The sequence below is a fragment of the Magallana gigas genome, chromosome 9 (assembly GCF_963853765.1).
Source record: "Magallana gigas chromosome 9, xbMagGiga1.1, whole genome shotgun sequence".
NCBI lineage: Eukaryota > Metazoa > Mollusca > Bivalvia > Ostreida > Ostreidae > Magallana > Magallana gigas.
The window spans coordinates 12633287-12659272 of NC_088861.1; the positions used below are offsets into that span (position 1 = coordinate 12633287).

Below are 25986 nucleotides of genomic sequence, written 5' to 3' on the forward strand. Positions count from 1 at the left end.
ATTTTTTTTTTACATCACAAAAAATGAACCAAAAAAGAACAGCGTTAAAGATGTTCAGACGGACATTTTAAAGTCGAACAAACGAGCTAGTCCAAATATTTCAAGATTCTTATTTTACCATCTGCACAGCCAATGCAGAGGTTGTTTTGGCGGTCTATGCATAAAGATATTGGTATGACCTGTGGTTCGCCCGGAATGGTTAACATGGTCAGAAAACCACCGTTCTCGTCCAAGACATGGATCCCATGGTTGTTTTCATCTGCCACAAGAATGTTGCCTAGCACATCGGTGCATATTCCCCGGGACAAAAACGGCTGCGACAAAGACCCTTCTTTTCCTTCGTAGGTAAATTTATGTTCTCCGTTTGCGCGAAGAACGTGTACTACTCCGAACGACAGACAAATGTCCCCATTGAGATTTTCATCTATGTGTAAGCTGATGTAGACGCCTTTGTTAAATAAAGGTTCTGAAGTCCAATCGTCAAACATTGGTGTTATGTGGTGTTTGCATTCACCGGTTAAACTGAATCGACCGATAGCAAGCTGTTCTGATTTTACCAATCCTATCAATAATTCGCCATCTTTGGTTGGACAAATACATGCAACTGCCATAGGAGTGGCATCCAAAAACATCTTCTTTTGCGAATCTTCCAGCATGTATATTTCACTGACATTATTTCTAAAGAGAAGTTTCTTGTTTTCAACAACACATACCGGTTTGTTGCGTACATTACCAAGTTTTACATCAAGGGTATCTAATTCATTACCTCTTCCATCATATTTTACGAAAGCATTTCCGCAAGATGAATACACCCAGTAAGCTTCTTGATCTGAACAATAAGCAAGTGAAACAATTTTACCTTTTTCCACATTAAGGCACTTTACTATCTCCATATATGCATTTTCAAGCAGTTTGATGTTTTCGGTACAGTTAAATACACGACCGGAAAGGGTTTTTACCATTGCTTTGTCGAAGCGACCTTTGGAATATTTCAACATTCCGGGGATTGATAATGGCGTTGAATGTGGCATATTATCATCTAATGCACAAGCGGTGTAAAAAATAAATGCCATTTTCTCTTGCAAATCTTCATTTTGAATGTTGACCATATATTCCTTCATATTTTGGACATAGCTTTGTAAAATATTTTCTTTACCTTTTAGTAAGTCAATATCTACTGAAGTTTTCTCATGGACACTTTTCAACAGTTGATGTCTGGATGCATCGAGAGTTGAGATTGCTTTATCGAAGTAATCATCAACCTCCTTCGTCACAATGTCCTTGTTTTTGGACACTTCCATCTGGCGTCTTCTTATCATCTCTAGCTCAGACTCATATTTTGGAAGTTCGGAGCAAACAGTGAAAAGCTTTTGTTCTAGCTTTTCCTTTTTTAATTGGAAAAGTTTGGCAATTGCAATGACATTATGACCGTTATGCTCCCCAATAAGACACTGATCACATACGGGTACCTCGCATTTCTGGCATCCAATACTTGCACGACATTTGGGATGCCACTTGCAGACTACGTGCGATGGACATTCTGAGGACGAAGTTAGTGCTTCAAACGTCAATAAAACAACCTCGTGATCAAAAGTGCCTTTACTTTTGGAATGAATATCTTTACATCTGTCGCATAAACGGTCATGGCAGCTTTTACACAAATGTTTTGCGATGTTTTCACAGTGGACGGGTGTCTGAATTTGATGTGGTTCTTCGAGTGAAGTAGCCATTGTGTACACATACACGCTACCGTACTTCTAGTTTCGTTATCATTTCACCTTTAAAATAATGGAAAAATTCACTTGTTCATTATTCTGGTTAATTTATGGTAAGGCCTAAGTTTTAATACTTTACTCATATTTTGCATTAAAGTCAAAATTAAATTACCGTAAGCAGGTCATGGAAGAAGTTTGCAGGAAGGACCGATGAAAAAAAAACCCACTGTCCTATTCCTCTGCTCAATATTCAGAACTTCTCAAGTATGGAAATGCGTTAAGTGCAATGGCCTGTCAAGGTTAGAAATTCCCCGTTTTATATTAAATCTAATTTACAATAGAAATTTAAAAGAATTTTTTTTATTTATTTGAAAACTGAAGTTGAATTAGAAATGAAATAGAAATCATTTTTGGTTCAAATATTCTAAACCAAATTTTTTTAATACATGCTGACAAAACTCTCGTATTATCATTGGCATTGTTTACATCATTTGATGTTTATTTAAGGACTATATCTATATTTCAATACATACGTCTATATTGAGTATAGTATATATATAGTATTCATGTAAAATATAAGTATTCCTGACCAGAGTTCAACTATTCTGGGTAAGTTTGTTTTTATTATTATTGAGATGGATTTAACGCCGTATTTATTCCTAAATAGCCAGATAACCTTGTTTTATATTTTCCGTGAGTAATTTAAAAGTATTGGGAAGTAAAGTGTGATAATGAGTATTTGCTCGTATGAAAACTATTTAGTAATAAAAAGTAAACGTATGTGTATTGTTGCAATGTTAACATGTATTGTATGTTGTAACGTAGCAGTACCGGGTGTATTTATAATTGGATTAAATAACGACTAAATAACTCAACCATTCGCAGAATAAGATATAAGACCCTTGTAAAGTTAAACGAACAATTTTATTAACGATTTCAACAAATGACAATTTACAATGATGAATAAATATGCAGCTTACACTCATCGTACACACATGAATAAATAATGAATAATAATAAGAAAAAATTAATGGAGTCGCTGAATACACTCAAAAAAATCCCATAAAACAGACTACGAATTTTGAATAAAAATCCCAACCCGAAAAATATATTATTTTAATCAATGACGCATATTAATAGGGGACAAGTCATAGTTATATATAACTTGAGACTTGTTAAACCTAACAACAAGTTGTGCTGTATGAAATTTACAGGCTTGACTTGTTTAAGAAAAATGCAAAGGGACCGTAAATTTCAGGTATAATTTTAGTACGAATATTAATCTTAAAATTTCAATGAAAAATTTACGTTTAAAAAGCGTTAAAAAAATCCAAATAATAAATGAGACCTTTCGTTGAATCTCTCAACTATCGGACTCAAAATGAGAGAAAGAGTACAAACTTGTAGCATAGCTACGCTGCTTGTATGAACTAAAAATTAAAATAAAATTGAAGAGAAAATTTAAATAAATATAAAATACAATTAGGCCTATCTAGAGAGAAAAGAACTATAAAGTCTATAGACTAAAGTTCTTTCAATATACCGTAAAGGACTATATTTTGTCCTATAAACGGTTAATTCCTATCAAAATAATAAATAAAATATTTTAAGACTTCAAATAAAAGATAGTGTAAAATAAAATAAAATAAATAAATAAAAAAAATCGAAAAAAACCCTACGTGACCTACCAGGCCAAAAAGTTGCAGGCGACTCCCGTGAAATCTCAGCGTCTCCGTTTATATATTAACCAATCACAGAAAACAACAGATAATACATGAAAATATCGAATATTAACAGATTGATCAGTAATATAATATTATTGGTTTACATGTAAAATCCTACAATTTCATTGGTTAATTCACACGATCACGCATATTACTTATGACAATAATTATCAATTATTCTGAGACATACCAAAACAATGGAAAACACATGTTTTGAATAACAAACACATACATATAGATATACACTCATAAAATCGATGTAATTAACATTTTTCATTAATAAAGGTTGCGAGAAATAGTACATATTCATAAATGCGCGCCGCGGAACTTTAACTAAATTTATCGACTATACCGTTTTCATCTTCAACCGGAAATGAACATGCGGGAAGGAAAACAATGTGCTCTTCACATATACAGTGATATACACTCAAAAATAGTGCAATCAATTAATAAGACAACCATGAAAAGAAAATAGGTATGTTCACAAAATGAATTATCACAATGATGCTTGATGACAGTACATGTATGTTATGATACACGTTTATGCATTCAACTCGAATTTTCTCTGCACATTCAACAAAGTATATTCTCACATGTATATTACTATACATGTGTACACTCTCATTTAATACAAATGCACAATACATATTTAAAAATCTGCTCTATATTCTGCGAATAGTTTAGTCACAACAATACAAACATTCAACACAAAGATATAATGCAAAGAAAAGGGGGGGGGTACTCATACACTACACTGCCCCCTCTTTAAATGTTCATGTCCCCATGAACAATACCAATCTAAAAACACAGAAAACATAGACAAGAACATCATATGCATACCATCTTAAACAGTTTTACCTCACACAAAAATATTACACATAAACATAAGATAAAAATATGTCATACACACAACTTTCATTCAACTAAATATAAAATCCCATTAATAAAAAAAAATGTAACATCTCACATGTACCATGACAACTTCACAAAATAATAAACAAGACAAGGACAATAAAATGGTGATGCTTGTACTGATTTACATCAAATAAAATGCTCAAAAATTCTGTACCAACAGCAACAAAAGCCATACCCATGGTAACAAAAATACATAACCATGCTAACAACGGAAATTTCATGTCTCTAAAGAGGTTCTGTATTATGCCAAAGAAAAACTATATACAATAAGCAAAGAACCTTCGGTGATCAATCGTCATTGATAACACCTAAAATTGCGGAGCCAATCGTCACTGTACTACCGACTTAAGTATACCTAATTTTTAAGGACAAAATAGTAAACCTATCATTCGCTACTGAACATCTATATAGCTGAAATATTCTTCTTAATTCAAAAAGATTAGACAAATATAAACGAATCAATTAAAATCAATTACTATAGATGTGTCACATTCATAGGTATCTTCTTCAAACATTTCTATCTACTATGAAAGTGATAGACATAATACTATAATATCACTGTACAGGAAAATCTAGCTCACAATGTCAGCTGTAATGTCATACAAGAATAATAAGATACATCTAGTTCTCATTTCAGGAACAACAGAAACTGGCAAGATAATTGACTATGGCACAAGAACATGATACAATATATATATAAATATAAACAATGATCGATACACTGTGCTATCAAAAGTCCATCTTTCACTATCAGTGGACAATTTATGGTATATACATACATATTAAAATCCAACCCCCATCCCCAACTACAACCTATACTTTACCCTTAAATTTCTATATACATACTAAGTACTTTTCTTAACGACTGACTTCATCTTCTTTGGAGGGGGTGATGGGGACCTTGACCGGGACCGGCTTCTTTCTCTCGTGAATAATGTCCTAGATCTTTTCCATCTGTCATCTCTTTGGATATCCCTATTCCTGGGGGGCATTGGTCGGTGGGGTCGTACGACAACTCCTGGGCGGTAGAAATGATTAGTTGGCCTTCGTGGGGATCTCCTCTGGTTTCTGCTGATAACTGGGGTTGGAGGCCTGTCGGGCAAAGGAGTTAACCCGCGCTGTGGACCACTGTTGTAGAAATACCCTGTAAGTGTCTTGTTGAGCTCTTGAATGGCCTTGGTCTGCTCTTGCAGGGCACGCACCTGTCTCTCTCCCTGTTTCCTGATTTCCTCTTTAATCTGTTCGAATACTGTTGTGGGTGTGTCTTCCTTCTCTTGCTTATCTATTTCTACACTTTCTCCAACTCCTAGAAGATCTGGTAGGATATCCTCAAAGGGTGGTAAATCACCAAGAGATTCCGGTGTCACAATGCCGGTACTCTCTGTTGACTCAATGTTTAGAGTATTGGGAAGACTGGCAGCCACTTCTAATAAATTCTGGAGGCTCTTTTCGTCATTCTTCTTCTGTTGGTTCATCCAGTGTGCTAATGATGAAGGTTGATCCCAACGTTTAAGGTGGTCATCCTTCCATACAAATGGATCAGCGGCTCTGACAATATCCACAGGCAGATCTGTGTTCTTGTGCGGTCCATACCATTTCCCATGGTTTTCAACATCTTTCAAGGTAAGAGACACATAGTCACATTTAATACATGAAAATGGGACCTGGTCTCTGGTAACATGTGTTTTTAAATAAATTTTTATGGCATATTTCTTGATTTGTTTATAGTCACAAATGCTGCACTGGAAAACCCTTCCTTTCTTCTCTGCCTTGGAAATACCCATGGTTTTCTGTAAATTTTACAGATAGTAAAGGTAAGTATAAATATACTTATATATATAAATATCATAAATCCAGCCCCAATGTTCTTATACACCCATAGTTGTAGTCTGTTTTATGTAACAATATGTCATTGTACATATATAGTTTATAATTCATAGAATGTTATACATCATGTACATAATATTTTGTCTGTAAAATTAAGTTTAAGTAAACTTCTGAAATTTCTTCAAAGCAGTTTTCATCCACGCCAATTCGTTTCCTTGATATGGCTTACTTTTGTCATGGTGAACTATTCTTTGTGTTCCCTTTTCATCTATTTGAACTCTGTATAATATATCATTCAACTTTTGTAGGATGAGGAATGGTCCATGGTATTTCAACAGTAGTTTCCTGCTTTCCATGTCAAGTTGGGGCTGCTCATGTAACATCAAAACAAGATCTCCTGGACTATACAGGTTTAAGGACATTTTTGTATCATATCTATCTTTCTGTACTTTTGCTGCCGTTTGTAGTTTTCTTCTGACAATTATATGGGCTTCATACAAATTATCACGTAAATTGTTGATATACTCTCCGTAAGAAGAGTTATCATCATCTTCATTTGGACAAAATAAAATCTCCAGAGGTAGTTTTAATTCTCTACCTAACATTATAAAATTTGGGGAAAAATTTGTAGACTCCTGCGGCGTACATCTATAGGCCATGGCTAAGCATCCCAAATTGAGGTCCCAATTGGTCTGTTTTCCTTTGATATAGGATTTAATCATGCTTACTAGTGTTCTGTTAAACCTTTCTACCATCCCATTGGCTTTGGGATTCCTAGGGGTTGTTCTTGTCTTTTTAATTTCTAAAAGTTGACAAAGTTCTTTAAATATTTGGCTCTCAAAATTTCTGCCTTGGTCGCTATGTAAACTCAAGGGACATCCGAAACGAGCAATAAACTCATTTAAAATTTTATCTGCACAGGTAATGGCAGTTTGGTCAGGTACTGCTAAAATTTCGACCCATTTGGTGAAGTAGTCCATAACTACTAGAATGTATTTATTTCCTCGAGGTGTTCTTGGTAATGGTCCCAAAATATCTGTGGCTACTCTATCTAATGGGGCGCCCACTCTCATATCTCCCAACGGTGCCTTGGGTGGCTTAACAGGAGGCTTATTCATTTGACAAATTTGGCATTTAGAGACCCATATTTTAATATCTTGTCTCATTTCAAACCAATAGAATTTTCTGCGTACTTTTGCAGTGGTTTTCTTATAACCAAGGTGACCAGAAATGACAGAATCATGCATTTGGTGTAAAACATCATCTTTTAAAACTCTTGGTAAAAGTATTTGTAGACTCTCAGAAGAATCATCTTTAGATAAGTTTTTCTTTTTTAATATACCATCTTCTAGTACAATAGAATCCCATATACAAAGATAATGTCTAGTAGCAGGACTTAAAGTCTGTATTTGATGAAAATCAGGTTTCTTCTGTTCTCTTTTAGCTTCATGAAGAATTTTCAGATCCGGGTCATCTTTGTGTATCTGTTCCATATTGACGGGTATATAAATATCATTCCAAGTAGTTGCTTCTGCTTTTAGTTGATTTCTGGTGACTGCACGTATTTCTACGGTATTTTTGTTTTCTGGCCATCGTTTTCTCTCTGGAGTTTCTTCCATACGCTTAGTACATTTTTTACATGGTCCACACTTTAATGGTTCTAGGCTATCAAAATTGGAACATTGACAATCTTTAGGATTAGGACATCGAGATAATGCATCCGCATTTCCGTGCTTATTTCCTTGGCGGTATTCTATAGAAAAGTCATAGGACGAGAGTATTTCAATCCACCTTGCAATTCTGCCCTTGGGTTCCTTTATTTTAAATAACCAAACTAATGCCTGATGATCAGTTCGAATTTTAAATTTTCTTCCTAAAAGGTATTGTCGGAAATACTCTACAAAATATCGTACTGCCAGTAACTCTTTGTCTGTGACACAGTAATTTATTTCAGCTTTGTTTAATGCTCTGCTAGCATAAGCTATTACTTTTTCTTGACCATCCTGCACTTGGCTTAAAACAGCGGCAATACTATAGTTGATGGCGTCAGTATCTAGTACAAATTCCCCTTCCATTATAGGAAAGCTCATAATTTCTGGTCCTGTTAGTAGCTCTTTAATTTTTTGAAATGCATCTTGACAATCTGTAGTCCAATTAAAGGTGATGTCTTTCTTTGTCAAATTTACTAAAGGCCTTACAATACTGGCAAAATCTTTTATGAATTTTCTGTAGTATGAAGCCATGCCGATAATCTGTCTCACTTCGGTCAGAGTTTTAGGAATAGGCCAATCTATGATCTTCGCAATGTTGTCAGGGTTTGGTGTAATACCATTTTTGTTAATGACATGTCCCAGGAAAGAGACTTCCTTTTGAAATAATTGGCATTTGTTAGGTTTCAGCTTTAGGCCAGCTTTTCTAATTCTTTCCAGTACTTCCTTAACTCTGTTCAAATGTTCTTGAAAATTGGACCCAAATACAATGATATCATCAAGATAAATTAGGCAGGTCTGCCATTGTAGGCCATTTAAAATCATTTGAAGGGTACGTTGAAAAGTTTGTGCACTCCCCTTCATTCCCATGGGCATAGTAAGGAATTCCCACAATCCATATTTTGTAATAAAAGCAGTTTTTGGTATATCAGACTCTCGAACAGGAACTTGGTGGTAACCAGATGTAAGGTCAAATGTAGAAAATATTGTCGCACCAGATACTGCATCTAAACAGTCTTGTATTCTTGGTAGAGGAAAAGCATCATTTATTTTCACATCATTGACCCTTCTGTAGTCTACACATGGTCGGATTTTACCATTTTTCTTGAGTACCAAGTTAAGTGGGGATGCCCAAGGAGAATTAGATTTTCTAATTATTCCTTGTTTTTCCATATCATTGGTAGTCTGTAATTCTGCTTCAGCATATGCAATGGGGACTCGTCTTGGAGGAAGTTTTATAGGTTTTGCCTCACCAGTATCTATGATATGCTCACTCACATGAGTTAAACCAAGGTCTAGATCATTCTTTGAAAATGCATCTTGATATTCTGATAGCAAGTCAAGAAGCAATTTCTGAGAAGTCTGGTCAAAATTGTTGTCCTTTAATGAATTCTCATACATTTGCACTAAATGTTCAGGTATTTTAATGTTTTTTGTACTCTCTTTTTCAGCAGAACATCTGACTGATATGGGAGGTGTGTCATTCTGACAATCATCATCAAAAACAGTTTCATAAAGAAATTCATCAGCTATTCCAAGGACAGCGTCTTGTCTAATTCGTTTCTCGTCGCAAGTTGGGTTAAGTATTCGTATAGGTATTGATGTACTCTTGGCTGTATCCACTAAAGTACTTGCCATCAATAACTCATATCTAGAACTGAAATTTTCATTCGGTTCTATAATAAACTCTGTAGGTTCAGAGATGACGTCCTCTCTCTCAACAAAGGCCTGTATGATTTTTTCACTATAAGGCGGAATAGTATAGTCATCCGCAGCAGTAACTCTTCTACATTTATTATTGGACTCTATTTGAATACAAGGTATATCTACCCCTTGTAATTTCAAAATTCCTTGACTAAGGATGATATCTGCAGCGACACCTTGTTTATTTTGTAAGACATCCACCCCCAAAAGACATTCGTCATCTATATTAGCTACAATAATGTTTTGATGTATAACAAGATCTCCAAAGGTCAGAGTAAATTCTGCTTCGCCGAAGGAATTCAAATTCATACCGCAAGCATTTATAACACCAGTAGTTTGTTCAAGTTCAGGTCTATTCTTCATTTGTTTGTAGATTTTATTTGACATAATACTTCTTGAAGCTCCAGTGTCGATTGTAAAAACAACAGAGACATCATCTATTTTGCCTTTGACATAAATTCCAGGGCATGTTTCAAAATTTCTTTTAACATCATAAGTATATGTATCTTTACAAATGTCATTTCTTTTCTTTTCAGGTAGTTCTTCTTTTGGAGCTTGTCCTTGGATCGTCTCTTGACCCACAGTTACGATCCCCTGAAGTTTAAATTTCCAGGTTGCTGAGATACCGTTCCAGTCTGAATGTTTGGCTGAGATCTGGACATGTGGGAAGGATTTCTGTAGTACTGTTGAATTTTGGTTGGGCAGTCACGCGCAAAATGTCCAACATTCTTACAGTTGTAACAAATAGTGTTCTGACTTGGAGTTGACTTGGGCCTCTGTTGAAAACCAGTTGAGGAACATCTACTCATTTCAGCAATCATCTTCTCTAGATTTTGTATTTGTTCTTTCATTTTTAACATGTCATCATGGAATGTTGACAATGCTGAATCTTGTACATGATAGTCATCAGTAGTAATGGACTCTGTGTTATTCTGAGTTTTCTTTGGCTGTAGTTCCTGACTGCCTGATTTTCTTTTCATTTCTGGTTTTGTCTGCTTATCTGTCACTGCTCTAACTGTTCGTTTTTCGGCTCTAGCATTACTTCTTTTGTTGAGATCGCAGAAATTAACAACTTGAAATACAGCGTCATCGATATTGTCTGGTTCCTTTATATATTCAACTTGAAATTGGATTTTCTCATCATTCAGACCATCGAAAAATTTTCTGAGTTGATCCTCTCTTCTGGTATTTTCATCTCGACTAGGGTATGCTTTTGCATACATCTTTTTCAGATCTGCTGCATATACTTCAACAGGTTCGTTAGGTTTCTGTCTCCTATTACTAAACTTTGCTTCGAGTGACTTTTTGGTTTCCACTACTCTGTATCTGTTGTCCATCTCTTGAATAACCTTTTTATAGTCGGATCTAATTTCCTTTGGTAGTTGCTCGAAGACAAATTCTCCTGCTCCGCCTTGCATTCTGGGTAACAGTTCATCTAATTTATCATTATCTGTCCAGTTCCCTCTCTCAGCTACTTCTTCAAATCTTCCTTTCCATACAATCCATTTTTCTTTGTCTTGGCCCGTAAAGGGAGGTAATTTTTGAGTGAATTTTCTTTGACGTTTATTTTGCGTTACAATTGAAGTAGATATACTTTCTTCATCAGAAGAAGATGAGGTGCTGGTACAGCTAGAGTTATCAGTGTGAAATCTGTCTCTGCGTGTCTTGCGTGTTTTCGATTTTTCCTTCGCTTTGCTCGTCTACTGCCCTTTTGTCTAAACTGGGTTTTTGGCTGGATGACATCAGTCTGACGTTTTGTAGGATTTTCTGATTTTAGAGACATGTTTGATTGAATTGAGCTCAATACTTTCTTCATATCTTCTAAGACTGTACTTAAGTTTTCATTTGCTAGATGTGGACCTGGATTTGGGAATAAGGGATGTGGTTTTGCTGACTGAATTCTGACATTTCCAGTTCTCCTCATGTCATCATTCTCTGAGCTATCAGTGGAATCATGGATTGGAAGTGAATATTGTTGTTGGGGATTATCTCCCCTACCCAATACGAACATCTGTCCGTTACACCTGTTAGGTGTTTCAACTTGCTCATTTATAGTAAATGATCTTGTATTTTCTGTGTTTTGAGTGTTCATTGGACATGAACTAGACATCAATTCAGATGTTAAATTTGTACATGAAGTACGCATGGTGATTTGAACAGTTAAGTTACTATTCATGACACCTCTGGGTCCCAAAGGACTAATGTCAGATCCAGTTTTTAAACTGATTTCTGAGCCAATTTCCCCTACACTATGTCTATCGTTCTTCTATGTATCTTTCACACCGTCTAATAAAACATCTGTTTCTACAACAACCAGACCCTTTCTCCCTTTCTTTCCCATTTTATTCAGTAAGAGTACTACTACCTATGAAAATGCACACATCAAAAATTATTGTCAATAAAAATAATCAATTGTCGATAAAAAATAACCAATCACAAAAATAATCACCCAGCAAAAAGTTCGTATCACAGGATACCCCTAAAAAAATGAGGGTATCCCGCCGTGGATGCCAAAAATGTAACGTAGCAGTACCGGGTGTATTTATAATTGGATTAAATAACGACTAAATAACTCAACCATTCGCAGAATAAGATATAAGACCCTTGTAAAGTTAAACGAACAATTTTATTAACGATTTCAACAAATGACAATTTACAATGATGAATAAATATGCAGCTTACACTCATCGTACACACATGAATAAATAATGAATAATAATAAGAAAAAATTAATGGAGTCGCTGAATACACTCAAAAAAATCCCATAAAACAGACTACGAATTTTGAATAAAAATCCCAACCCGAAAAATATATTATTTTAATCAATGACGCATATTAATAGGGGACAAGTCATAGTTATATATAACTTGAGACTTGTTAAACCTAACAACAAGTTGTGCTGTATGAAATTTACAGGCTTGACTTGTTTAAGAAAAATGCAAAGGGACCGTAAATTTCAGGTATAATTTTAGTACGAATATTAATCTTAAAATTTCAATGAAAAATTTACGTTTAAAAAGCGTTAAAAAAATCCAAATAATAAATGAGACCTTTCGTTGAATCTCTCAACTATCGGACTCAAAATGAGAGAAAGAGTACAAACTTGTAGCATAGCTACGCTGCTTGTATGAACTAAAAATTAAAATAAAATTGAAGAGAAAATTTAAATAAATATAAAATACAATTAGGCCTATCTAGAGAGAAAAGAACTATAAAGTCTATAGACTAAAGTTCTTTCAATATACCGTAAAGGACTATATTTTGTCCTATAAACGGTTAATTCCTATCAAAATAATAAATAAAATATTTTAAGACTTCAAATAAAAGATAGTGTAAAATAAAATAAAATAAATAAATAAAAAAAATCGAAAAAAAACCCTACGTGACCTACCAAGCCAAAAAGTTGCAGGCGACTCCCGTGAAATCTCAGCGTCTCCGTTTATATATTAACCAATCACAGAAAACAACAGATAATACATGAAAATATCGAATATTAACAGATTGATCAGTAATATAATATTATTGGTTTACATGTAAAATCCTACAATTTCATTGGTTAATTCACACGATCACGCATATTACTTATGACAATAATTATCAATTATTCTGAGACATACCAAAACAATGGAAAACACATGTTTTGAATAACAAACACATACATATAGATATACACTCATAAAATCGATGTAATTAACATTTTTCATTAATAAAGGTTGCGAGAAATAGTACATATTCATAAATGCGCGCCGCGGAACTTTAACTAAATTTATCGACTATACCGTTTTCATCTTCAACCGGAAATGAACATGCGGGAAGGAAAACAATGTGCTCTTCACATATACAGTGATATACACTCAAAAATAGTGCAATCAATTAATAAGACAACCATGAAAAGAAAATAGGTATGTTCACAAAATGAATTATCACAATGATGCTTGATGACAGTACATGTATGTTATGATACACGTTTATGCATTCAACTCGAATTTTCTCTGCACATTCAACAAAGTATATTCTCACATGTATATTACTATACATGTGTACACTCTCATTTAATACAAATGCACAATACATATTTAAAAATCTGCTCTATATTCTGCGAATAGTTTAGTCACAACAATACAAACATTCAACACAAAGATATAATGCAAAGAAAAGGGGGGGGGGTAATCATACACGACATATGTATTTATAGAGTAAGACGTATAGTACATGTACTTGTCGTAAAATAAATGTATTTATGCAGTACACAAGTATACTAAAGTAAAGTACGTGTACAGTCAAATGATTGTTTAAAAGTAAAGTATATAAAGTGAAGTATAGGAAAGATTTGTACAGCAAAATTTGCAGAAATGTGTAAATACAGGAAAATGAATTGAGTAAAGTAATGTGCAATAAAATGCAGGTATGAGTAAAATGATATTTTTATTTATATGTCAGATCCCTTTTTGTACCTTTTATTTGAAGCCTAAGGAAAAGTTACACATTTTATTGTCAATTAACACCTGAATACATGTAAAACCATTGTAAACTTAATGATAGTTATTATTTCGGAGCCGCAAAGCCACCCGGCGACAAAGAGTTGCGTGCACACCCTTTAATAATACAAAACTGTAACAAAAGAATTAATATATCAATTTTATTTGTTTCTCCAACAAAGATTTTAACTTATGCGAAGAATCAGAAATATTAAAAAAAAACAAACAAACAAACAAGTAACTGTAAAAACCAATTTTACTTACATTTTGCAAGGTATGTTGCACCATATTTTACTGCGAAGCTATGGACGTGATGATTCATAAGCAAAAAAAGGTAAAAATCAATGATAATTTAAATAATGTGCTCGAAATTTAATGTTAAAATCATTGTTTTTATTTGTTGGTGGTACGATCTTTTACATTTTCGTTGGTGCGATTATATCTAAACCATTGACTGAACTGGCTGGATGATTGTGACCATTTTTAGGTTATATATATACCTTTTTTTTAATATCAAAGAAAAATGTTCAGATTTTAAAGCTGTTTTATTTGAATTATGTCTTCACTGAATTTTAGTTTATGGCCAAAAATATCATATGTCACAAACTTAAAGGTAAATCTTGTGCTTAACTTGTTGACCTCCTTTCTGCCTTAAATTGTTTCATTACTTTTTAGGCATATTTTCTCGACAATAGTAATCATTTGAAAAAATGTCCCTCTAAACCAACATTATGTGATTATATCATTGTAAAAAGGATTGCAGGATTTTATTAAATGATTATAAATTTTAAATAAATGACAGTTTCTTCAAAATGATATCGAAAGTAGAAAAATGTACGATGAAACGTTTTTACCTCTTGTACAAATTATTTGTACATACATGTATATATGTTGACATGGATATAAATGTAAATATATTTAAATGCTTTTTAAATGATTTAATACTAATTTCTATCACACAACTTGCTAATAAAAAAGAAATATTTCGGAATAAAAGTTTTGTTATTTCTTATTGCTAAATAAGTTCAATCCTTCTCTAAGTAATGAAGGCACATAGGTGCATATAGAATTCTTGTCGGTGGGCAATGGTTTTCTCGGGGTGTCAATTTCAGCTGTTACCCCCAAACAAGCACTATTTATATAATGTTGTTTGCTATTGAGTTTTATAAAATGTTCTTACATTTTCGTTATTACGGTATAAATAGATGAGAAATAGGTCATAAAAGGGTGAAAAAGGCTTACAACCGTGGGGTCTATACATGGGGAGGGTCATGTGAGTGGAACGGAGGTCGGTCCTATCCTCAAGCACCTGTGAACAAGTAATATAAATTTTACTCTGGATATTGTGCTATATTTTAACAGGTAATATGGCAGGTGTGTTAGGCCACGAAGAAGTTCAAGTACAGAGTGTAATGCCATGCGACACCTGCGAAAATGCAGCAGAACACCTTTGCAAGACATGCCATGATAAGCTTTGCAGCAGATGCAAGGGCATTCACACAAAAAGTAAATCTTCATTTGACCACGAAGTAACTTTGCTAACATTTGAGTCCTTGTCACTATTAAACGATGTGCCTTCTGTACAAGTCTGTAGGTCACATCCAGGTTTTCGCACTAACGTCTGCTGCAAAGAATGCGAGATTCCAATTTGTGAAAAATGTTTAGTCTTTGAGCACAATGGCCATAAGGTGATATTGACCGAGGAGCTTTATATTCAAAAGAAAAAGAAACTCGACCAAAAGTTCAAATTTCTGCAATCAGAATTACCAAAATATCAAAGTTATTTATATGAACTAATAAAGGATGAAACGATAAATGAAAAACAATGTGAAACCCTTGAAACTCAAATTGTCGCTCATTTTAAGGAGACTCGCTTAAAACTTGACTTGGAGGAAAAACATCTCTTACAAATTACTAAATCAAAACAGAAACAGGAACATTGCAGAATTCAAATTCAAAAGAAACATGTTTCAGAATGCATGGCCAAAGTGCAATCATTTATTTCAAAGTATCAAAATGAAATTGCGTCCGAAAGACATGCATTTATTTTGTATGCAGACGTCCCAAAAGAATCACAAGATTCCGAGGCATTTCAGCGTTCTCCATTCCCGCACGCACTGCAATTCATTAAAGGGACAGTGGATGATGAGCTCTTTATACAGTTGTCGGGTAAAATAACTTTAGATACTTTAAACACAGCAGGCACTCATCTTATTCATAACATGATGGAATTAGAGGTGTTCCGAGTTGGACAAGGATCTGTACAGTCGCTAACGTACGACATAAATGATGACGCATTTTGGGTATTTTCTGAAGGCGAGACGTCTTTTAAAAAGTACAATCGGTCGGGTATTGTTATCTTTGAAGTGACAACAGAGGTTGCCCATCTAAGAAATCAACCGATTTGCCTAGCTGATGGAAGTGTTCTGTTTAGAAAAAAGAGATGCCTTTTGACCCAGTTAAACAAAAACGGAGAGGAAACCGTTTTCTTAGATTTTGATGCTGCTTATCCAATTTGCATGTACTGTCCCGAAGAAAACACAGGGGTCGTGATCGGAATCATTAATTCGGAACTTACGGAGGGAAAACTATCAAAATATGACAAACATGGTCACTGTACCAATGAAATAAAAAATTCTTTATTGTTTAAGAACTTAGTGTCAAGAAACACAAAATGTCGTGCAACTTATTCAGCTTACATTGCGGAAAATATAAATGGAGACATCTGTATTTCTCACAAAGATGTAGATGTATTCGACAAAAAAGGAAACTTTCGTTTTTCTTACTATGGTCACAGGAATACAAATCTTGAATTTCAGCCAAGAGGTATTTGTACTGATACACTAGGACACATCGTCGTGGCGGACGCAGGGAATCATTCTGTACATGTATTGGATGGTAATGGTAATCTTCAGAAACTGTATGACGTTTCATCGAAAGAAAACGACTTTAAGCCAATCACGCTGACAGTTGATGCCAATTACTCCCTTTGTATTGGATGCTCGGATGGAAAAATAAGAATCTTTAAATATATTGAATAAAAGGATGACATGCTGTAAGGAAAACACTTACATGTATTTGTTGTTTTGATCTTGAACTTGAGAACAATGTGTTGTAGCAATTATTGCAAGTATAAAGCATTTTTAAGCTTGAAAGAACTGAGTTACTTGTACATTTATGTATTCAAATATACAATGTATTTTCCTTTAAGAAAATTAAATGCTAGCCAAGGATGCCTTTAGACAAGCGAGTCTTTTTGCTTTTTCCATATCTTTATAAGTAAAAAAAATTGACACCTGCCCACCCCCTAATTTTGGCCAACCCTAACTCGGGGGGTTATGATTTGAACAAACTCCACCCGAGGATGCTACTACACAAATTTCAGCTTTCTGGCTTAACAGTTCTTGAGATTTTTGAAAAAACATAAACAAATTTTCAACCATTCTTATTTATCTCCCATTAAAACATGATTTCACCGTGTGGTCCCCTATTTCAACAAATCTGAATATCTTCTGTGTGCCAAGTTTGGTTTAAATGCCCAAGTTGTTCCGGAAAAGTCGAAAATGGAAAAAATTTCACGGACAGAAAGGCGGACGCAGGAGAAACAAATCTGAGCTTTTAAGCTCAGGTGAGCTAAAATATTACTTCCCACGAACAATTTCTGAGTAGGGACCCAACTTAACTGGATTAATCTTTGACTAATTTTATCAACGATTTGATTATGAACCAAAAGTAGGCCCAAGCACGTAGCAGGGGGAGGGGGAGGAGGAACGGGAATGGCTGGCGGTGCCTGTCCCTCCAGCTTTATAAAGGACCATGTTAAACACTTGAATTCAAAATAAGGAAATGTCCACTGAAATTGAAGTAGCAGGCATACTACCCTAACCCCCCTCCCCATTTACGATTTTGGGAAGTCCCCCCCCCCCCGCCTTTTTTTGTTATTTTTGCAGGTCAATATATTTTGATATATGAGGTTGGACCCCCCAACACATTTTCAAAAACAATGCTTCGCCCCTACGACCTACTTTGAATTGGACACGTCTTGAAACCCTAAGATTTATCACCCGTAAATTAAAAAGGTTTAAGTTTATTGATTCTGAAAATTAAAGTATTAAAAAAATTGGATAAAATAAGTATGGATTCAAAGTCAATCAATTGACAGTGTTTCTTGATTTTAAGCTTTTACTATAAAAAAAAATTGTGTAGTACGAAATGGTTTAAAAAATAAAAAAGTCAGGCTGACACACTGGTACTTGTGGGTCAACATATCTTCAGGACCTGAGATGCATCAAATGACAAGACAATAAAAACGGGCAAAAAAAGAAAAATAAATAAAAATAAATCATGAAATGTCAACTTTAGTATAAACAATATTTTATTACAATAGAAAATATAATACAATACAGGAATGTTCAGCAGGTTGAGTTGAATTTCAATAGGATTCTGAACCAAGTTATGAATCTTATACTAATCTAAGAATCAACTTAGTTGCGACTTGGACCACTTTTTAGTTCAAATGAAAAGCCATTGGGCCAAAGAAACTCTGTGATAAACTTCACAAAAAGTTTAAAAGGGTTTAAAAGATATGGAAAACATGTATATTCCAAAAAGTTTATCCACACCATACAAATAGCCACATCATGAGTGAAGAGGTAAAATTGCATTAAAGAATCGCCAATACTGAGCAAAAGGTAAATGCGTATTCAGTGAGATCAAGTGCATGACCTGTTAGATTCTTAGAAAAAGCTGAACTTATTCAAACGTTAATGCATCACATACATCAACGGGCAAAAAGAATATTTCCAACAAAATTTGATTAACAACAAAGACAATAGCAATTAATCATCTTCCCTATTGAGAGCAATCATTTTGCATATAACTATAACCTCGATAACTAACAAAATGCCTGAAAATAAAATGGTAACAAAAAATAATTATATAAAAAAAAAAGAAGACTTTTATCACAATAACTATTATAATACGTACAAAAAGATAAAAATAATCACAAAGTGTGAAGGAGATGGAGAATGGGCATATATCACAGATAAAAACTCTTTATACTTTGTTAACAAATAGAATTCAGAGACTTTAGTCACATGACTGAAAAGTGAAGATCTATCTGCATGAAATTCCAATTGCACAAACAGACTCAAGAACATGTACATCAATAACATCCTCTAAACACACTGTATAACCGAAACAAAAAACAAAACAACAACAAACAAACATAAAAGCATTGTGGAACATGTAATCTTAAATAATACCTGCAAAATTTATCTACGAACAAAGACTATGGTACTAAAAATGGCAATGGTATCACCCCAGTAACAATTATGGATTTTTTTTGGTTTGCAGAATAACTCTGATAAATGATTACTGAAATCACTAAATAGACATTAAAAAATATACCATACATTTTGACATGCAACAATAAAAAGATAATGCAACACATAGAATCGTTTGAATTAAAAAAGAAAAAGGATTTCATTGCTCATTTATTGCAACCATAATGAAAAGTAAAACTTCAATTATGCAATACACAAATTAAGTTCATGATGGAGATAAGAGATGGGTAAATATCCCAAACAAAGTTTGGTTTACTTTGTTCACAATCAGAAATCAAGGCAATAACACTTCTCATTAGTTTGTTCACTTACGTTGATTTAAGAATACAATCAAATATGGTACAGATCTAATATAATTAAACTAAACAATGCAAAAGGGACTTGAAATAATAAAAACAAATTCAAAAGTGTGTTCAACAACAAAACTCTGTATATATCACATACATTTAGCACAACATTATAACAAAGGGATGATCACCTAGCAATTAACTCAAAAGGTGAACAAAGAATGAAAAATTGCTAATGGGATCTCCCCTGTTTCTGGCAAGCAATATATTTCTTTTTATTTGCAGACTAACTTTTGACAAATAATACTAAGACAAAACACAATTCATGACAATTATGAATGTCAAAACTAAATCTGCCAGAAAACACTAACAGCTATATTACTAAAACACAACAACATAACAAGAGGTTTGCGAAACACTTATGCCCCCCTCCCTTGGAACATTCACGAAGAAAATGAACAGAAATTGCAAAAACTATAAGTGGAATTTTACTAAGTCCATGGGGCATAACTCTGTCGAAAATGGCTCGATTAAACCCAAAATCAAAATTGACCTAGATATTATTATAATAAATGCGTATACCAAATTTCATTTAAATACATGCAACCTCTTCGAAGAAAATGAACAGAAACTATTGGTGGACCGATCGACAGACAAACGGAAAGCAGCAAAGCAATATGCCCTCCCTTCTTCGAAGGGGGGCATAAAAAGTTAACTATAGCCAGAGTAAGGCGGACAACATAATAAATACAATAGCAATAAATACACAAAAATGGCAGTAACATGATTTGTAAGACAACCTCTTGTACAAAAAATTAATGACAGTGAAATTGAGATTACCGGTACACGAATATTAATTGTACAAATATCTGCATGGTGTTGTGAGCATGATTTAATTTTTTGCACCATTATAAATACTAAATGGTCATCTTTATCTACTCGTCTTCAGTCCTGATGTTAAGATTATCCATGTCATCTGTTGTCAATTCCATATTTTCCGAGGCATCATCAGTGCTGGAGACTTGTCCAGACAAAGAGTCCTGAATTTTATCTGTAGTCCCACTTGAATATAATGTTTTTAGGGTTCCGAACCAAAATTTCCAAAAGTCTCCACACTTTAGTTTATTTCGACACACTTGAATACCCGCAGGAATTATAAGTATACCAAATATAAACAGGCCACAGAGAATTTCAAAAAAATATCCAACGTATAAACCTTCTTTATCACAATGTGAATTTGCTTTTTCTTTTTGACAAACAGTTCCATTTGTTTCACTTGTCAAGTTATCAGTTTCCTGATTCCTTTCAGTTACTTTTTCCATCAATTGATCAATGCGCCTCTCTTTTTCCATTGGAGAGAGAATTCCCCCATACTTTTCAAAGCATTGAAACAATTCATAGCTCTTGGTGGAAGAATAGTAACCTTTACATGGCGTCAAACTAAAATCATCACATCGAGCAAGGATGCTTGGTTGTATGAAAATTTCATCGTTTTTCTCATTGTACTCTAAACACTTCTTGACGGTCACATGCGTTTCAGGAAAACAGCCTAAGCTGGTTTCATTATGGAAGGGGTTTATAACATAGGTAGGATACAGTTTATCCCCTTCAGAATGTGCACATTTCAGGAATTTTGTTTGTTCCATAAATTCCCTTTCATTTCTCGGAATAAAGGCTACCTTCTTCTGCAGTAAATATTGCTTGTTACGTGGTGGTGAGATAACAAAAGAATTAGCAGTAATCCACCAGATCATAATAACTTTCCAAATGCGACTGAAACCGGCCATATTGTTGAAAGTTCTCTATTAAAAAAAGAAAAAAAATCTATACTACAATATTAAGATAATAGACTCGAATTTTAAAGCTTTAATACCGATAAATCGGAAGAGTACTGTCTTCTGTTTTATATATTTTTAACATCATTGGTTTATGAAGATTACCATTTTGGTTTGTTTTTTTTAATCTCAATTAAGCTTTGCTAATTAATAATCAACGAAAATTCCTCAAGAAAACCCGGAAATCATCTGAATTTTTCGGATTTTATAATCTTGCGCATGCGCAATACATACACCCTAACGGGATCTATAATTTATGTTTCCACAATATCATATTTCCGTGAATAAATTCGTGTTCATTTTCATTGGAAAATATAAAATAACAATTAAACATTTCAACTTAGTACTTACTTAATTTTTGTCTTCATGATGGTAAAAAAATATTTGATTCCATTCAAAAATTCTCATTAATGTGTTATATTTCATAGGAGAGTGAAGATGGGATGTTTTATCGTTGAAATTATAAAACGTCCTTTGAACCCGGTTTTACGATTAAATGAGTTCCATGTATTGTCTCTGTAGCATAGAAAATACGTGTACGATGGTGAAAAAGTGTTGAACTCTTTCATTATATGGAATCCGATTAAAATTTTAGATGAAAGGTACTTACAGTCTCAAAAAGGTTTAGTATGATTAATTCGACTGTTATTTTCAATGCAACTTCAATCAATTTTCTGTTACATTACGGGTATATAAGAGGCATTCTAACTGTGGTAAGGACCTTTCCTGAGACACAGTTAGATTGTTCTAACTTAGGAAAGTGTTGTGAAATTAATAGCATTATTGTAGGCTTAAAGCTTTGTTATGTAAATGTCAACAATACGGTGTGTCAATGTATTCATTTCGTAAATGTCTGATACGCAATGTCAACCCCTGCACGCAAGGGTCAAAATCTAGTTGATATTAAAGAATAATTGCTTTAATGAAACAAAATGTGAATATATCATGTATATACTCTTTACCTTTTGCTTATTCATTATATATTTACATAAAACTTAGGGTTAAGAATTTATTCATTTCTTACTATGAAATAAGATTTAATCTATGAAATGACCCCTCGAGCTTGCCAGCCTCAGGTTGAATGAACGATGCAAGGATACAGTTGTTTAACCGTTTTTACCTAGCCTGGATTTTTTAAAACCTTAACTTCATTTTTCACCAATAATTTTTCTAAAAAATAATCGGTAGTGGCAAATATTCGTTACCGGTAAAACGACTGTACCTTACTATAGTCTGTCCCAAGTTATTGCTTCAATCGCTTTTTGATGATTTTTAATATAAAATTACACATACCTGTGAAAGAAAAATACAGTTGAAATCGTTAAAAGGGAATATATCCAAGATATTTTCATTGAACAATTATCCCTTTCCTCTCAGAAAAATTCACAGGAACGAAAACAGATTCCTCACGGAGATTTATAATGGGGAATGTTTACATCTTTTCTCCATTCGGAATACACTCGGAATACATCGCACAATTTTTTAACGTTATCATCCGGGCTTATTAATGGCTGTTGCAATGCAAAATCTCCGTAGACTTTCAATTTCGGGATGTGTATTGAAACCTGAAGCGGTAGAGGGGGCGTTTCAAAACAGATAATCTGGACATTTTTTATATTAGTGGATGAACGTAGTTTGAGCACAAAGGTATTTACTATTATTGAAATATCAAGCAAAAAGTGGTGGAAGCAAAAACTCGGGACAGAGTTTAATGCTATAGATGATTTGATAATTTAAAAAAATCTCTGCAGTTCTAGAATGTTCTCTGATCTGCATTCGACTAGTCTTTAATGTCTGGTATTAAAAGCTTGTCTTAGGAGTAATTTTTGGCTAAATAAAACGTTAACATATTTTATTTGTGTTCAACCTGGCAATATAACGATAAATTGGGGTAGAATTGTATAAAAGGTCTGTATCTGCAGTGCAACAAGTTTACTGACTTATTCCTCTCAGTTTGAAAATATAGCAATTGATTTGGCTGAAATAAACACAAATACTTACATTCCCGTTATTTTCAAAGCAGTTCACACCTTTGGATTTTTAAAGGACAAATCAATGTATGCAGTGAGTCAACACAATGTACAATGATTTTCTTGATTCGAGCAGCATGCAAGTTCCTTCCGACCTTCACCTTTTTTAAATATACGTCACACGACGGTCCTACTATAAACAGAGAAGTCAAAAGTAGATTTGAGAATATAATAAAATTTAAGGAAACAAAGGTAACGTTAATAAAAGCCATTTTGATTTGTATATATTGAATAATTCTATTTTGTGTGAACAAAATCATAACATTAGATTTTATCATTAAATAAAAATAAAATTAAGGTAATTATCCATACGTCACAAAACAACGTCTGACGTAATTCACGCGTTATTACGTCTTGTCCGTGCCCGATCTAATTGAGAGCTAGCGTTAAAAGGTGTAATTTAACGAGGCCGGGTCTAATTTGTTCTGAAATCAAGCTGACCTAGAAATTGATTCAAAACAAAGCTATTCAAAATACTGACAACTGCAATCAATTAGGCCTATATTAATCAGCGAAATGAAAACTTGACTGGGTTGTGTCGATTGCGTACTCGTTTTGAATATATAGACCTCTTACTGTTTTCCAGCATAAACATCAATGCATTATAAGGTTGAATTTAATCCAAATATTTGAACATTAATCCCCGAAAGTCCATAAACACCCAAAATGAAATCCTGACCGAGATCTATTCCAGTGCATAAGGGAGATAAATACACAAGGGGAAATAATTTGACCGATATCATCTTTACCTTTTCGCTTAGCAACGAACATATATATATTTTCCACACGCTGAAGAAAAGTTATTTCATTTCAAGAACCGTCTTTAAACCAGTTAAAAAAAGGTTGAATAGAGGTTTGTCTTAAAAGCATATCAGGTAGTTAGCATTACCCACGCGTGTGAATGCAATTTCTAAATACCGATCTCGATCCATTATACTTAAAGATTCCAAAAGAAACCATCTTTTGCGATTTAAATAATACAGATTAATCAACAGGTTTGTTTAAATCATGTTTTCTATTTAACAATAAACTAAACATATTTTTTTAGAGTGATGAAATAATAAACCTATGCACAATTTTATTTTTACGGATCTTTTTTAAAAATATAATTTTAATGTTTTTTACCAAAAATACGCCCATTGTGATCCTGAAAAGGCCGGTCCTTTGGGTAATTTTATTTCCATTTGATTAAGGACGTTAAGGGGTAAATAATATCAATATTTCAGAGAATTCTGTACGTAAATAAAATTACAAGAGCTTAAATTCGCTTTGAAAATTTAAATCATTTTATCTCATTTGTTAGCAGATTTATCTATATTTTAATAAAAAAGCAAGTGAACAAAAAATTATTTGTTTTGAAATGATAATTCCTTCATTTTACATAGGATACAAGTCAAAAAATGATTTTGTGAAAGTAAAATTTCAGGCTTAGGCTTAGATTCATTATGTATGAAAAATGCGCCGTTTTCCGCAATCGGTTCTATTTTTAGCCACGGCCATAGCTTTAATGATACCGATGGACCAGCCAACTGAGTAAAATTTGATAAGAACATATGCTCATATACATGTTTGAAAAATATGAAAAAAATCTGTACGCATTTTATTTATCAAGTGGGGTATGGACCTTTACCTTAATGTTCCAAAAAACATTACATGTAACATCACAAATTTCGATCCCGATGTATTAGTAATAAAGAAACCCGCACACAACCCCAAACGCGGAAGGGGGGGGGGGGGGGGTCGCCAAAAAGTATGAGGGAATCGCCTTCAGCCTATGGGGGTGTTGATTTTCTCCGCTTCGGAGACAAGAGAAGTTTAGGTCACGGCTTTTGTCATCTTTCTAAGTCAGGGTATATGCAGAAACATAAAAAACATGTTATCTATGCCTCAGGTATATGTAGCGGAGCGGATCAGAAACTCTTGACTTTGGGAGATGGCCTTTTGTAGATATTTATAACAAGTATTTAAAAAAAATATATATATACTGCACGCAAGACAGCGAAAGTCAAACTTTATGTCGGTCTTTGATCCGAGTGCTTTATCAAATGGCGGATTCAAAGGGGGGGGGGGGTGGGTTGCACCCGGCGCGTGCCCCTTAAAATTGTTAAAAAAAAGATAAATCATACTCCTTCTGGAAAAGAAAATGTACAACTTCCGAGTTTTAATTATCAACTTTTTGGAAACTCATGGGATTTTTCTACACTAGACTGATTTCAATGGTGTAGTATGAACTCGGAAAACCCGTGGGTTCAATGTTGTAACGTGCATTGAAATAAAGTGTGGTAGAGTGTTATTTTTTAATTTATTTTTATTTAAATGATTAAATATCAAATGCAACCAATAATTTCTACAATTCGCGTTTTGAATATCCGCGATGACTTTCCGTAATTAACAAAAGCATACAATAGTTTTGGTTT

The 25986-nt window shown here is 33.8% G+C and overlaps 1 long non-coding RNA gene across 1 annotated transcript; it reads left to right on the forward strand.

Annotated features, from left to right (window-relative positions):
- The first annotated feature begins 1770 nt into the window (after positions 1-1770).
- LOC117691011 (uncharacterized) lies at positions 1771-17325 on the forward strand. Its single transcript, XR_010709459.1, has 3 exons — positions 1771-2014; positions 14347-14406; positions 15435-17325. It is a non-coding gene; the product is annotated as an uncharacterized lncRNA (long non-coding RNA).
- Positions 17326-25986: the final 8661 nt, after the last annotated feature.